This window comes from Oncorhynchus gorbuscha, linkage group LG03 (genome assembly GCF_021184085.1).
Source record: "Oncorhynchus gorbuscha isolate QuinsamMale2020 ecotype Even-year linkage group LG03, OgorEven_v1.0, whole genome shotgun sequence".
NCBI classification, from domain to species: Eukaryota; Metazoa; Chordata; class Actinopteri; order Salmoniformes; family Salmonidae; genus Oncorhynchus; species Oncorhynchus gorbuscha.
The window spans coordinates 93,029,497-93,046,575 of NC_060175.1; the positions used below are offsets into that span (position 1 = coordinate 93,029,497).

General features: G+C 52.9%; 2 pseudogenes; both read left to right on the forward strand.

Annotated features, from left to right (window-relative positions):
- Positions 1 to 2,689, forward strand: part of LOC124017893 — a 12,188-nt pseudogene extending 9,499 nt beyond the window's left edge.
- Positions 2,690 to 2,774: 85 nt separating this feature from the next.
- LOC124017902 lies at positions 2,775 to 5,944 on the forward strand (annotated as a pseudogene).
- Positions 5,945 to 17,079: the final 11,135 nt, after the last annotated feature.

Sequence of the window (17,079 nt, forward strand, 5' to 3'; positions counted from 1 at the left end):
AATCCCCCACACAATCCCCCACACAATCACCCACACAATCACCCACACAAGCGTCTGCGAAATGGCATATATTATTATATATTAATCACCCACAGAATCACCCACACAATCACCCACACAATCACCCACACAATCACCCACACAATCCCCCACAAAATCCCCCACACAATCCCCCACACAATCCCCCACACAATCACCCACACAATCCCCCACACAATCACCCACACAATCACCCACACAATCACCCACACAATCACCCACACAATCACCCACACAATCACCCACACAATCACCCACACAATCCCCCACACAATCCCCCACACAATCCCCCACACAATCACCCACACAATCACCCACACAAGCGTCTGCGAAATGGCATATATTATTATATATTAATCACCCACAGAATCACCCACACAATCACCCACACAATCACCCACACAATCACCCACACAATCCCCCACACAATCCCCCACACAATCCCCCACACAATCCCCCACACAATCACCCACACAATCCCCCACACAATCACCCACACAATCACCCACACAATCACCCACACAATCCCCCACACAATCCCCCACACAATCCCCCACACAATCCCCCACACAATCCCCCACACAATCACCCACACAATCCCCCACACAATCCCCCACACAATCCCCCACACAATCCCCAACACAATCCCCCACACAATCACCCACACAATCCCCCACACAATCCCCCACACAATCCCCCACACAATCCCCCACACAATCACCCACACAATCCCCCACACAATCCCCCACACAATCCCCCACACAATCCCCCAAACAATTACCTACACAATCCCCCACACAATCCCCTACACAATCCCCCACACAATCCCCCACACAATCCCCTACACAATCCCCCACACAATCCCCCACACCATCCCCCACACAATCCCCCACACAATCCCCCAAACAATCCCCTACACAATCCCCCACACAATCCCCAAACAATCCCCCACACAATCCCCCACACAATCCCCTACACAATCCCCCACACAATCCCCCACACCATCCCCCACACCATCCCCCACACAATCCCCCACACAATCCCCTAAACAATCCCCTACACAATCCCCCACACAATCCCCCAAACAATCCCCCACACAATCCCCCACACAATCCCCCAAACAATCACCCACACAATCCCCCACACAATCCCCCACACAATCCCCCAAACAATCACCCACACAATCCCCCAAACAATCACCCACACAATCCCCCACACCATCCCCCACACAATCCCCCAAACAATCACCCACACAATCCCCCACACAATCCCCCAAACAATCACCCACACAATCCCCCACACAATCCCCCAAACAATCACCCACACAATCCCCCACACAATCACCCACACAATCACCCACACAATCACCCACACAATCCCCCACACAATCCCCCACACAATCCCCCACACAATCACCCACACAATCACCCACACAAGCGTCTGCGAAATGGAATATATTATTATATATTAATCACCCACAGAATAACCCACACAATCACCCACACAATCACCCACACAATCACCCACACAATCCCCCACACAATCCCCCACACAATCCCCCACACAATCCCCCACACAATCACCCACACAATCCCCCACACAATCACCCACACAATCACCCACACAATCACCCACACAATCCCCCACACAATCCCCACACAATCCCCCACACAATCCCCCAAACAATCACCCACACAATCCCCCACACAATCACCCACACAATCCCCCACACAATCCCCCACACAATCCCCCACACAATCCCCAACACAATCCCCCACACGATCACCCACACAATCCCCCACACAATCCCCCACACAATCCCCCACAATCATCCCCCACACAATCACCCACACAATCTCCCACACAATCCCCACACAATCCCCAACCCCCACACAATCACCCCACACAATCCCACAATCACCCACACAATCCCCCACACAATCCCCCACACAATCACCCACACAATCCCCCACACAATCACCCACACAATCACCCACACAATCACCCACACAATCACCCACACAATCCAATCCCCCACACAATCACCCACAATCACACAATCGTCTGCGAAATGGCATATATTATTACACAATCCCCCACACAATCCCCACACAATCACCCACACAATCCCCACACAATCACCCACACAATCCCCCACACAATCCCCCACACAATCCCCCACACAATCCCCCACACAATCACCCACACAATCCCCCACACAATCCCAACACAATCCCCCACAATCACAATCCCCCACACAATCCCCACACAATCCCCCACACAATCCCCACACAATCCCCCACACAATCCCCCACACAATCCCCCACACAATCCCCCAACACAATCCCCCACACAATCCCCACACAATCCCCCCACACAATCCCCCACACAATCCCCCCCACACAATCCCCCACACAATCCCCCACACAATCCCCCACACAATCCCCCAAACAATTACACAATCCCCCACCCCCCACACAATCCCCTACACACATCCCCCACACAATCCCCCACACCATCCCCCACACAATCCCCCACACAATCCCCCAAACAATCCCCTACACAATCCCCCACACAATCCCCCAAACAATCCCCCACACAATCCCCACACAATCCCCCACAATCCCGCAATCCCCACACCATCCCCCACACAATCCCCACACAATCCCCCACACATCCCCTAAACAATCCCCACACAATCCCCCACACAATCCCCCAAACAATCCCCCACACAATCCCCCACACAATCCCCCAAACAATCACCCACACAATCCCCCACACAATCCCCCACACAATTCCCCAAACAATCACCCACACAATCCCCCAAACAATCACCCACACAATCCCCCACACCATCCCCCACACAATCCCCCAAACAATCACCCACACAATCCCCCACACAATCCCCCAAACAATCACCCACACAATCCCCCACACAATCCCCCAAACAATCACCCACACAATCCCCCACACAATCACCCACACAATCACCCACACAATCACCCACACAATCCCCCACACAATCCCCCACACAATCCCCCACACAATCACCCACACAATCACCCACACAAGCGTCTGCGAAATGGAATATATTATTATATATTAATCACCCACAGAATAACCCACACAATCACCCACACAATCACCCACACAATCACCCACACAATCCCCCACACAATCCCCCACACAATCCCCCACACAATCCCCCACACAATCACCCACACAATCCCCCACACAATCACCCACACAATCACCCACACAATCACCCACACAATCCCCCACACAATCCCCCACACAATCCCCCACACAATCCCCCACACAATCACCCACACAATCCCCCACACAATCACCCACACAATCCCCCACACAATCCCCACACAATCCCCCACACAATCCCCCAAACAATCACCCACACAATCCCCCACACAATCACCCACACAATCCCCCACACAATCCCCCACACAATCCCCCACACAATCCCCAACACAATCCCCCACACGATCACCCACACAATCCCCCACACAATCCCCCACACAATCCCCCACACAATCACCCACACAATCTCCCACACAATCCCCCACACAATCCCCCACACAATCCCCCAAACAATTACCTACACAATCCCCCACACAATCCCCTACACAATCCCCCACACAATCCCCCACACAATCCCCTACACAATCCCCCACACAATCCCCCACACCATCCCCCACACAATCCCCCACACAATCCCCCAAACAATCCCCTACACAATCCCCCACACAATCCCCAAACAATCCCCCACACAATCCCCCACACAATCCCCTACACAATCCCCCACACAATCCCCCACACCATCCCCCACACCATCCCCCACACAATCCCCCACACAATCCCCTAAACAATCCCTACACAATCCCCCACACAATCCCCCAAACAATCCCCCACACAATCCCCCACACAATCCCCCAAACAATCACCCACACAATCCCCCACACAATCCCCACACAATCCCCCACACAATCCCCCAAACAATCACCCACACAATCCCCCAAACAATCACCCACACAATCCCCCACACCATCCCCCACACAATCCCCCAAACAATCACCCACACAATCCCCCACACAATCCCCCAAACAATCACCCACACAATCCCCCACACAATCCCCCAAACAATCACCCACACAATCCCCACACAATCCCCCACACAATCCCCCAAACAATCACCCACACAATCCCCCAAACAATCACCCACACAATCCCCACACCATCCCCCACACAATCCCCCAAACAATCACCCACACAATCCCCCACACAATCCCCCAAACAATCACCCACACAATCCCCCACACAATCCCCCAAACAATCACCCACACAATCCCCCACACCATCCCCCAAACAATCACCCACACAATCCCCACACAATCCCCCACACAATCACCCACACAATCCCCCACACAATCACCCACACAATCCCCCACACCACCCCCACACAATCACCCACACAATCCCCACACAATCACCCACACAATCACCCACACCATCCCCCACACAATCACCCACACAATCCCCCACACAATCACCCACACAATCCCCCACACCATCCCCCACACAATCACCCACACAATCCCCCACACAATCACCCACACAATCACCCACACAATCCCCCACACCATCCCCCACACAATCACCCACACAATCCCCCACACAATCCCCTACACAATCCCCCACACAATCCCCCACACCATCCCCCACACAATCCCCCACACAATCCCCCACACAATCCCCAAACAATCCCCCACACAATCCCCCACACAATCCCCCACACCATCCTCCACACAATCCCCCACACAATCCCCCAAACAATCCCCTACACAATCCCCTACACAATCCCCCAAACAATCCCCTACACAATCCCCTACACAATCCCCCACACAATCCCCTACACAATCCCCTACACAATCCCCTACACAATCCCCTACACAATCCCCCAAACAATCCCCTACACAATCCCCTACACAATCCCCTACACAATCCCCTACACAATCCCCTACACAATCCCCTACACAATCCCCCAAACAATCCCCTACACAATCCCCTACACAATCCCCCACACAATCCCCCACACAATCCCCCACACAATCCCCCACACAATCCCCTACACAATCCCCCACACAATCCCCTACACAATCCCTCACACCATCCCCCACACAATCCCCCACACAATCCCCCAAACAATCCCCCACACAATCCCCCACACAATCCCCTACACAATCCCCTACACAATCCCCCACACAATCCCCCACACAATCCCCTACACAATCCCCATACACAATCCCCTACACAATCCCCCACACAATCCCCTACACAATCCCACACACAATCCCCCACACAATCCCCTACACAATCCCCTACACAATCCCCCATACAATCCCACACACAATCCCCCACACAATCCCCTACACAAACTCACACACACAATCTGTAAATAAAGTCATGGAAGTGATTTAAAATCCATCCTTCATTGCTCAAGGTGCCCCACCCCCCTTTTTACAAACCCAACCGGGCCACATCGAAAACAAACACACACTTTTTGACGCAAGGTAAAACAGACACAAACAATATTCAGTTTTAAACTTATTTTCATGGCTTTTCCATTTTACAAGGGTTGCTGCAAAAAAGCTACCATTTCCTACTAAAAAAAAGAAAGAAAATATCCTCTGTTTGATAATAATCACATTTGGACTCATCCCATCCTCATCCCCAACAAAATAATTTCCCCGTCTCTGTGGTGTGACTCTTTCTCATTATCTCCCTTGTCATCCCTCAGTGTCTCTCCATCGCTCCGAGCCACCTGACCTTTGAACCCCAGCCAGGTTCACCAGTGGGTCAGGAGCCGGGTGTGGGGGAGGTGGGGGAGTGAGGAAGGGTGCCAGCCCAGCTTCCTCCTTCCGTGGCCTTGGATACAGCTGCTGCTGCTGCCATGGCAACTAGATGGCAGATCAAAGCAGAGGAGAGGAGATGACAGTGGAGGGTAGAGAGCAGAGCAGAGGAGAGAAGAGGAGACAGTGGAGAGAAAAGGAGACAGTGGAGGGGAGAGAGCAGAGCAGAGCAGAGGAGAGAAGAGAAGAGAAGAGGAGACAGTGGAGAGAAAAGGAGAAAGTGGAGAGAAAAGCAGACAGTGGAGAAAAAAGGAGACAGTGGAGGGGAGAGAGCAGAGCAGAGGAGAGGAGAGAAGAGGAGACAGTGGAGAGAAAAGGAGACAGTGGAGAGAAAAGGAGACAGTGGAGGGGAGAGAGCAGAGCAGAGCAGAGGAGAGAAGAGGAGACAGTGGAGAGAAAAGGAGAAAGTGGAGAGAAAAGGAGAAAGTGGAGAGAAAAGGAGACAGTGGAGGGGAGAGAGCAGAGCAGAGCAGAGGAGAGAAGAGGAGACAGTGGAGAGAAAAGGAGAAAGTGGAGAGAAAAGGAGAAAGTGGAGAGAAAATGAGAGTGGAGGGGAGAGAGCAGAGCAGAGGAGAGGAGAGAAGAGGAGACAGTGGAGAGAAAAGGAGACCGTGGAGAGAAAAGGAGACAGTGGAGGGGAGAGAGCAGAGCAGAGGAGAGACGAGGAGACAGTGGAGAGAAAAGGAGACAGTGGAGGGCAGAGAGCAGAGCAGAGGAGAGAAGAGGAGACAGTGGAGAGAAAAGGAGACAGTGGAGGGGAGAGAGCAGAGCAGAGGAGAGAAGAGGAGAAAGTGGAGAGAAAAGGAGAAAGTGGAGGGTATAGAGCAGAGCAGAGGAGAGGAACCAGTGGAGGGGAGAGAGCAGAGCAGAGGAGAGAAAATGAGATAGTGGAGGGCAGAGAGCAGAGCAGAGGAGATAAGAGGAGACAGTGGAGAGAAAAGGAGAAAGTGGAGAGAAAAGGAGAAAGTGGAGGGGAGAGAGCAGAGCAGAGCAGAGGAGAGAAGAGGAGACAGTGGAGAGAAAAGGAGAAAGTGGAGAGAAAAGGAGACAGTGGAGAGAAAATGAGACAGTGGAGGGGAGAGAGCAGAGCAGAGGAGAGGAGAGAAGAGGAGACAGTGGAGAGAAAAGGAGACAGTGGAGAGAAAAGGAGAAAGTGGAGGGGAGAGAGCAGAGCAGAGCAGAGGAGAGAAGAGGAGACAGTGGAGAGAAAAGGAGAAAGTGGAGAGAAAAGGAGACAGTGGAGAGAAAAGGAGACAGTGGAGGGGAGAGAGCAGAGCAGAGGAGAGGAGAGAAGAGGAGAAAGTGGAGAGAAAAGGAGACAGTGGAGAGAAAAGGAGACAGTGGAGGGGAGAGAGCAGAGCAGAGGAGAGAAGAGAAGACAGTGGAGAGAAAAGGAGAAAGTGGAGGGGAGAGAGCAGAGCAGAGGACAGAAGAGGAGACAGTGGAGGGAAAAGGAGACAGTGGAGGGGAGAGAGCAGAGCAGAGGAGAGGAGAGAAGAGGAGACAGTGGAGAGAAAAGGAGAAAGTGGAGAGAAAAGGAGATAGTGGAGAGAAAAGGAGACAGTTGAGAGAAAATGAGAAAGTGGAGGGGAGAGAGCAGAGCAGAGCAGAGGAGAGAAGAGGAGACAGTGGAGAGAAAAGGAGAAAGTGGAGAGAAAAGGAGACAGTGGAGAGAAAAGGAGACAGTTGAGGGGAGAGAGCAGAGCAGAGCAGAGGAGAGAAGAGGAGACAATGGAGAGAAAAGGAGAAAGTGGAGAGAAAAGGAGACAGTTGAGAGAAAAGGAGACAGTTGAGGGGAGAGAGCAGAGCAGAGGAGAGAAGAGGAGACCGTGGAGAGCAAAGGAGACAGTGGAGGGGAGAGAGCAGAGTAGAGTGGAGAGGAGACAGTGGAAAGGAGATAGGAGAGTAGAGCAGAGGAGAGGAGACAGTGGAGGGGAGAGAGCAGAGCAGAGGAGAGAAAGGGAGAGTGGAGGGGAGAGAGCAGAGCAGAGCAGAGGAGAGAAAATGAGATAGTGGAGGGCAGAGAGCAGAGCAGAGGAGAGAAGAGGAGACAATAGAGGGAATAGGAGACAGTGGAGGGGAGAGAGCAGAGCAGAGGAGAGAAGAGGAGAAAGTGGAGAGAAAAGGAGACAGTGGAGGGTACAGAGCAGAGCAGAGCAGAGGAGAGGAGACAGTGGAGGGGAGAGAGCAGAGCAGAGGAGAGAAAATGAGATAGTGGAGGGCAGAGAGCAGAGCAGAGCAGAGGAGAGAAGAGGAGAAAGTGGAGAGAAAAGGAGAAAGTGGAGAGAAAAGGAGAAAGTGGAGAGAAAAGGAGACAGTGGAGGGGAGAGAGCAGAGGAGAGGAGAGAAGAGGAGACAGTGGAGAGAAAAGGAGAAAGTGGAGAGAAAAGGAGACAGTGGAGGGGAGAGAGCAGAGCAGAGCAGAGGAGAGAAGAGGAGACAGTGGAGAGAAAACGAGAAAGTGGAGAGAAAAGGAGAAAGTGGAGAGAAAAGGAGACAGTGGAGAGAAAAGGAGACAGTGGAGGGGAGAGAGCAGAGCAGAGGAGAGGAGAGAAGAGGAGACAGTGGAGAGAAAAGGAGAAAGTGGAGAGAAAAGGAGACAGTGGAGGGGAGAGAGCAGAGCAGAGCAGAGCAGAGCAGAGCAGAGCAGAGCAGAGCAGAGGAGACAGTGGAGAGAAAATGAGAAAGTGGAGAGAAAAGGAGAAAGTGGAGGGGAGAGAGCAGAGCAGAGCAGAGGAGAGAAGAGGAGACAGTGGAGAGAAAAGGAGAAAGTGGAGAGAAAAGGAGAAAGTGGAGAGAAAAGGAGAGTGGAGGGGAGAGAGCAGAGCAGAGCAGAGGAGAGGAGAGAAGAGGAGACAGTGGAGAGAAAAGGAGAAAGTGGAGAGAAAAGGAGACAGTGGAGGGGAGAGAGCAGAGCAGAGGAGAGAAGAGAAGAGGAGACAGTGGAGAGAAAAGGAGACAGTGGAGAGAAAAGGAGACAGTGGAGGAGAGAGAGCAGAGCAGAGGAGAGAAGAGGAGACAGTGGAGAGAAAAGGAGACAGTGGAGGGGAGAGAGCAGAGCAGAGGAGAGAAGAGGAGACAGTGGAGAGAAAAGGAGAAAGTGGAGGGGAGAGAGCAGAGCAGAGCAGAGGAGAGAAGAGGAGACAGTGGAGAGAAAAGGAGAAAGTGGGGAGAAAAGGAGACAGTGGAGAGAAAAGGAGACAGTTGAGGGGAGAGAGCAGAGCAGAGGAGAGAAGGGGAGACAGTGGAGAGAAAAGGAGACAGTGGAGGGGAGAGAGCAGAGTAGAGTGGAGAGGAGACAGTGGAAAGGAGATAGGAGAGTAGAGCAGAGGAGAGAAAATGAGATAGTGGAGGGCAGAGAGCAGAGCAGAGGAGAGAAGAGGAGGCAATAGAGGGAATAGGAGACAGTGGAGGGGAGAGAGCAGAGCAGAGGAGAGAAGAGGAGACAGTGGAGAGAAAAGGAGACAGTGGAGGGTATAGAGCAGAGCAGAGGAGAGGAGATGACAGTGGAGGGGAGAGAGCAGAGCAGAGGAGAGAAAATGAGATAGTGGAGGGCAGAGAGCAGAGCAGAGGAGATAAGAGGAGACAATAGAGAGAAGAGGAGACAGTGGAGGGGAGAGAGCAGAGCAGAGGAGAGAAGAGGAGACAGTGGAGAGAAAAGGAGACAGTGGAGGGGAGAGAGCAGAGTAGAGTGGAGAGGAGAGGAGAGGAGACAGTGGAGAGGAGAGCAGAGGAGAGAGGAGAGGAGACATTGGAGAGGAGAGCAGAGGAGAGAAGAGGAGGCAATAGAGGGAATAGGAGACAGTGGAGGGGAGAGAGCAGAGCAGAGGAGAGAAGAGGAGACAGTGGAGAGAAAAGGAGACAGTGGAGGGTATAGAGCAGAGCAGAGCAGAGGAGAGGAGATGACAGTGGAGGGGAGAGAGCAGAGCAGAGGAGAGAAAATGAGATAGTGGAGGGCAGAGAGCAGAGCAGAGGAGAGGAGAGAAGAGGAGACAGTGGAGAGAAAAGGAGAAAGTGGAGAGAAAAGGAGAAAGTGGAGAGAAAAGGAGAGTGGAGGGGAGAGAGCAGAGCAGAGCAGAGGAGAGGAGAGAAGAGGAGACAGTGGAGAGAAAAGGAGAAAGTGGAGAGAAAAGGAGACAGTGGAGGGGAGAGAGCAGAGCAGAGGAGAGAAGAGAAGAGGAGACAGTGGAGAGAAAAGGAGACAGTGGAGAGAAAAGGAGACAGTGGAGGGGAGAGAGCAGAGCAGAGGAGAGAAGAGGAGACAGTGGAGAGAAAAGGAGACAGTGGAGGGGAGAGAGCAGAGCAGAGGAGAGAAGAGGAGACAGTGGAGAGAAAAGGAGAAAGTGGAGGGGAGAGAGCAGAGCAGAGCAGAGGAGAGAAGATGAGACAGTGGAGAGAAAAGGAGAAAGTGGGGAGAAAAGGAGACAGTGGAGAGAAAAGGAGACAGTTGAGGGGAGAGAGCAGAGCAGAGGAGAGAAGGGGAGACAGTGGAGAGAAAAGGAGACAGTGGAGGGGAGAGAGCAGAGTAGAGTGGAGAGGAGACAGTGGAAAGGAGATAGGAGAGTAGAGCAGAGGAGAGAAAATGAGATAGTGGAGGGCAGAGAGCAGAGCAGAGGAGAGAAGAGGAGGCAATAGAGGGAATAGGAGACAGTGGAGGGGAGAGAGCAGAGCAGAGGAGAGAAGAGGAGAAAGTGGAGAGAAAAGGAGACAGTGGAGGGTATAGAGCAGAGCAGAGCAGAGGAGAGGAGATGACAGTGGAGGGGAGAGAGCAGAGCAGAGGAGAGAAAATGAGATAGTGGAGGGCAGAGAGCAGAGCAGAGGAGATAAGAGGAGACAATAGAGAGAAGAGGAGACAGTGGAGGGGAGAGAGCAGAGCAGAGGAGAGAAGAGGAGACAGTGGAGAGAAAAGGAGACAGTGGAGGGGAGAGAGCAGAGTAGAGTGGAGAGGAGAGGAGAGGAGACAGTGGAGAGGAGAGCAGAGGAGAGAGGAGAGGAGACATTGGAGAGGAGAGCAGAGGAGAGAAGAGGAGGCAATAGAGGGAATAGGAGACAGTGGAGGGGAGAGAGCAGAGCAGAGGAGAGAAGAGGAGACAGTGGAGAGAAAAGGAGACAGTGGAGGGTATAGAGCAGAGCAGAGCAGAGGAGAGGAGATGACAGTGGAGGGGAGAGAGCAGAGCAGAGGAGAGAAAATGAGATAGTGGAGGGCAGAGAGCAGAGCAGAGGAGAGGAGAGAAGAGGAGACAGTGGAGAGAAAAGGAGAAAGTGGAGAGAAAAGGAGACAGTGGAGAGAAAAGGAGACAGTTGAGAGAAAATGAGAAAGTGGAGGGGAGAGAGCAGAGCAGAGCAGAGGAGAGAAGAGGAGACAGTGGAGAGAAAAGGAGAAAGTGGAGAGAAAAGGAGACAGTGGAGAGAAAAGGAGACAGTTGAGGGGAGAGAGCAGAGCAGAGCAGAGGAGAGAAGAGGAGACAATGGAGAGAAAAGGAGAAAGTGGAGAGAAAAGGAGACAGTTGAGAGAAAAGGAGACAGTTGAGGGGAGAGAGCAGAGCAGAGGAGAGAAGAGGAGACCGTGGAGAGAAAAGGAGACAGTGGAGGGGAGAGAGCAGAGTAGAGTGGAGAGGAGACAGTGGAAAGGAGATAGGAGAGTAGAGCAGAGGAGAGGAGACAGTGGAGGGGAGAGAGCAGAGCAGAGGAGAGAAAGGGAGAGTGGAGGGGAGAGAGCAGCAGAGCAGAGCAGAGGAGAGAAAAATGAGATAGTGGAGGGCAGAGAGCAGAGCAGAGGAGAGAAGAGGAGACAATAGAGGGAATAGGAGACAGTGGAGGGGAGAGAGCAGAGCAGAGGAGAGAAGAGGAGAAAGTGGAGAGAAAAGGAGACAGTGGAGGGTACAGAGCAGAGCAGAGCAGAGGAGAGGAGACAGTGGAGGGGAGAGAGCAGAGCAGAGGAGAGAAAATGAGATAGTGGAGGGCAGAGAGCAGAGCAGAGCAGAGGAGAGAAGAGGAGACAGTGGAGAGAAAAGGAGAAAGTGGAGAGAAAAGGAGAAAGTGGAGAGAAAAGGAGACAGTGGAGGGGAGAGAGCAGAGGAGAGGAGAGAAGAGGAGACAGTGGAGAGAAAAGGAGACAGTGGAGAGAAAAGGAGACAGTGGAGGGGAGAGAGCAGAGCAGAGCAGAGGAGAGAAGAGGAGACAGTGGAGAGAAAACGAGAAAGTGGAGAGAAAAGGAGAAAGTGGAGAGAAAAGGAGACAGTGGAGAGAAAAGGAGACAGTGGAGGGGAGAGAGCAGAGCAGAGGAGAGGAGAGAAGAGGAGACAGTGGAGAGAAAAGGAGAAAGTGGAGAGAAAAGGAGACAGTGGAGGGGAGAGAGCAGAGCAGAGCAGAGCAGAGCAGAGCAGAGCAGAGCAGAGCAGAGAAGAGGAGACAGTGGAGAGAAAATGAGAAAGTGGAGAGAAAAGGAGAAAGTGGAGGGGAGAGAGCAGAGCAGAGCAGAGGAGAGAAGAGGAGACAGTGGAGAGAAAAGGAGAAAGTGGAGAGAAAAGGAGAAAGTGGAGAGAAAAGGAGAGTGGAGGGGAGAGAGCAGAGCAGAGCAGAGGAGAGGAGAGGAGAGAAGAGGAGACAGTGGAGAGAAAAGGAGACAGTGGAGAGAAAAGGAGACAGTGGAGGGGAGAGAGCAGAGCAGAGGAGAGAAGAGGAGACAGTGGAGAGAAAAGGAGACAGTGGAGGGGAGAGAGCAGAGCAGAGGAGAGAAGAGGAGACAGTGGAGAGAAAAGGAGAAAGTGGAGGGGAGAGAGCAGAGCAGAGCAGAGGAGAGAAGAGGAGACAGTGGAGAGAAAAGGAGAAAGTGGGGAGAAAAGGAGACAGTGGAGAGAAAAGGAGACAGTTGAGGGGAGAGAGCAGAGCAGAGGAGAGAAGGGGAGACAGTGGAGAGAAAAGGAGACAGTGGAGGGGAGAGAGCAGAGTAGAGTGGAGAGGAGACAGTGGAAAGGAGATAGGAGAGTAGAGCAGAGGAGAGAAAATGAGATAGTGGAGGGCAGAGAGCAGAGCAGAGGAGAGAAGAGGAGGCAATAGAGGGAATAGGAGACAGTGGAGGGGAGAGAGCAGAGCAGAGGAGAGAAGAGGAGACAGTGGAGAGAAAAGGAGACAGTGGAGGGTATAGAGCAGAGCAGAGCAGAGGAGAGGAGATGACAGTGGAGGGGAGAGAGCAGAGCAGAGGAGAGAAAATGAGATAGTGGAGGGCAGAGAGCAGAGCAGAGGAGATAAGAGGAGACAATAGAGAGAAGAGGAGACAGTGGAGGGGAGAGAGCAGAGCAGAGGAGAGAAGAGGAGACAGTGGAGAGAAAAGGAGACAGTGGAGGGGAGAGAGCAGAGTAGAGTGGAGAGGAGAGGAGAGGAGACAGTGGAGAGGAGAGCAGAGGAGAGAGGAGAGGAGACATTGGAGAGGAGAGCAGAGGAGAGAAGAGGAGGCAATAGAGGGAATAGGAGACAGTGGAGGGGAGAGAGCAGAGCAGAGGAGAGAAGAGGAGAAAGTGGAGAGAAAAGGAGACAGTGGAGGGTATAGAGCAGAGCAGAGCAGAGGAGAGGAGATGACAGTGGAGGGGAGAGAGCAGAGCAGAGGAGAGAAAATGAGATAGTGGAGGGCAGAGAGCAGAGCAGAGGAGATAAGAGGAGACAATAGAGAGAAGAGGAGACAGTGGAGGGGAGAGAGCAGAGCAGAGGAGAGAAGAGGAGACAGTGGAGAGAAAAGGAGACAGTGGAGGGGAGAGAGCAGAGTAGAGTGGAGAGGAGAGGAGACAGTGGAGAGGAGAGCAGAGGAGAGAGGAGAGGAGACATTGGAGAGGAGAGCAGAGGAGAGTGGAGAGGAGAGAATAGTGGAGGGGAGGGGAGAGAGCAGAGCAGAGGAGAGGAGACAGTGGAGAGGAGAAGAGATGAGAGCAGAGTGGAGAGTAGTGGAGTAGACTGGAGAGGAGACAGTGGAGAGGAGAGAGGAGAGTAGAGCAGAGGAGCCAGTGGAGAGGAGAGCAGAGGAGAGTGGAGGAGAGCAGAGGAGAGTGGAGAAGAGAGGAGAGCAGAGGAGAGAGGAGAGGAGACAGTGTAGAGGAGAGAGGAGAGCAGAGGAGAGAGGAGAGGAGAGTGAGAGGAGATGAGAGAGTGGAGAGATGAGTAGAGCAGAGGAGAGAGGGGAGGATTCAGTGGAAAGGAGGCAGTTTAGAGGAGTGGAGAGCAGAGTAGAGAGCAGAGGAGAGTGGAGAGGGTGTGGTGGGGGGAGTGGAGAGCAGAGGAGAGAAGAGAGGAGAGTGGAGAGGAGTGGAGAGTAGAGCAGAGGAGAGAGGAGTGGAGAGCAGAGGAGAGCAACTGAACGACTTGATTAGTGTAGTGTTAGCTAGCTACATAGCTGTCTTTGCTGTCTTCGTATCTTCGTATCCAAGATAATTGTGTTGTTTAGGTTTAGAGTGTGTAGTCTTAGAGTGATTATCTTAATTTACCGAGGTTAGCTAGCCAGCTATTTGTTGTCCTTAACGTAGGAGACTCTGCTAGCTAGCCAACGCTAGCCAACGTCTTCTGAATAGAACTCAACAACCCGGTCGCATTCACAGGTAGTATCACATTTTCACTTCATTTAATTACAAGTACAACGGTTTGATTTGTTTGATCGTAGCTAGCTACATAGCTGCGGTCAACAAGGCAGAGTTAATCTCAGCCTATGCCTCCCTCCAGTCCCTCGACTTCTTGGCACTGACGGAAACATGGATCACCACAGACAACACTGCTACTCCTACTGCTCTCTCTTCGTCCGCCCACGTGTTCTCGCACACCCCGAGAACTTCTGGTCAGCGGGGTGGTGGCACCGGGATCCTCATCTCTCCCAAGTGGTCATTCTCTCTTTCTCCCCTTACCCATCTGTCTATCGCCTCCTTTGAATTCCATGCTGTCACAGTTACCAGCCCTTTCAAGCTTAACATCCTTATCATTTATCGCCCTCCAGGTTCCCTCGGAGAGTTGATCAATGAGCTTGATGCCTTGATAAGCTCCTTTCCTGAGGACGGCTCACCTCTCACAGTTCTGGGCGACTTTAACCTCCCCACGTCTACCTTTGACTCTTTCCTCTCTGCCTCCTTCTTTCCACTCCTCTCCTCTTTTGACCTCACCCTCTCACCTTCCCCCCTACTCACAAGGCAGGCAATACGCTCGACCTCATCTTTACTAGATGCTGTTCTTCCACTAACCTCATTGCAACTCCCCTCCAAGTCTCCGACCACTACCTTGTATCCTTTTCCCTCTCGCTCTCATCCAACACCTCCCACACTGCCCCTACTCGGATGGTATCGCGCCGTCCCAACCTTCGCTCTCTCTCCCCCGCTACTCTCTCCTCTTCCATCCTATCATCTCTTCCCTCCGCTCAAACCTTCTCCAACCTATCTCCTGATTCTGCCTCCTCAACCCTCCTCTCCTCCCTCTCTGCATCCTTTGACTCTCTATGTCCCCTATCCTCCAGGCCGGCTCGGTCCTCCCCTCCCGCTCCGTGGCTCGATGACTCATTGCGAGCTCACAGAACAGGGCTCCGGGCAGCCGAGCGGAAATGGAGGAAAACTCGCCTCCCTGCGGACCTGGCATCCTTTCACTCCCTCCTCTCTACATTTTCCTCCTCTGTCTCTGCTGCTAAAGCCACTTTCTACCACGCTAAATTCCAAGCATCTGCCTCTAACCCTAGGAAGCTCTTTGCCACCTTCTCCTCCCTCCTGAATCCTCCTCCCCCTCCCCCTCCTCCCTCTCTGCAGATGACTTCGTCAACCATTTTGAAAAGAAGGTCGACGACATCCGATCCTCGTTTGCTAAGTCAAACGACACCGCTGGTTCTGCTCACACTGCCCTACCCTGTGCTCTGACCTCTTTCTCCCCTCTCTCTCCAGATGAAATCTCACGTCTTGTGACGGCCGGCCGCTCAACAACCTGCCCGCTTGACCCTATCCCCTCCTCTCTTCTCCAGACCATTTCCGGAGACCTTCTCCCTTACCTCACCTCGCTCATCAACTCATCCCTGACCGCTGGCTACGTCCCTTCCGTCTTCAAGAGAGCGAGAGTTGCACCCCTTCTGAAAAAACCTACACTCGATCCCTCCGATGTCAACCATTACAGACCAGTATCCCTTCTTTCTTTTCTCTCCAAAACTCTTGAACGTGCCGTCCTTGGCCAGCTCTCCCGCTATCTCTCTCTGAATGACCTTCTTGATCCAAATCAGTCAGGTTTCAAGACTAGTCATTCAACTGAGACTGCTCTCCTCTGTATCACGGAGGCGCTCCGCACTGCTAAAGCTAACTCTCTCTCCTCTGCTCTCATCCTTCTAGATCTATCGGCTGCCTTCGATACTGTGAACCATCAGATCCTCCTCTCCACCCTCTCCGAGTTGGGGATCTCCGGCGCGGCCCACGCTTGGATTGCGTCCTACCTGACAGGTCGCTCCTACCAGGTGGCGTGGCGAGAATCTGTCTCCTCACCACGCGCTCTCACCACTGGTGTCCCCCAGGGCTCTGTTCTTGGCCCTCTCCTATTCTCGCTATACACCAAGTCACTTGGCTCTGTCATAACCTCACATGGTCCCTCCTATCATTGCTATGCAGACGACACACAATTAATCTTCTCCTTTCCCCCTTCTGATGACCAGGTGGCGAATCGCATCTCTGCATGTCTGGCAGGCATATCAGTGTGGATGACGGATCACCACCTCAAGCTGAACCTCGGCAAGACGGAGCTGCTCTTCCTCCCGGGGAAGGACTGCCCGTTCCATGATCTCGCCATCACGGTTGACAACTCCATTGTGTCCTCCTCCCAGAGCGCCAAGAACCTTGGCGTGATCCTGGACAACACCCTGTCGTTCTCAACCAACATCAAGGCGGTGGCCCGTTCCTGTAGGTTCATGCTCTACAACATCCGCAGAGTACGACCCTGCCTCACACAGGAAGCGGCGCAGGTCCTAATCCAGGCACTTGTCATCTCCCGTCTGGATTACTGCAACTCGCTGTTGGCTGGGCTCCCTGCCTGTGCCATTAAACCCCTTCAACTCATCCAGAACGCCGCAGCCCGTCTGGTGTTCAACCTTCCCAAGTTCTCTCACGTCACCCCGCTCCTC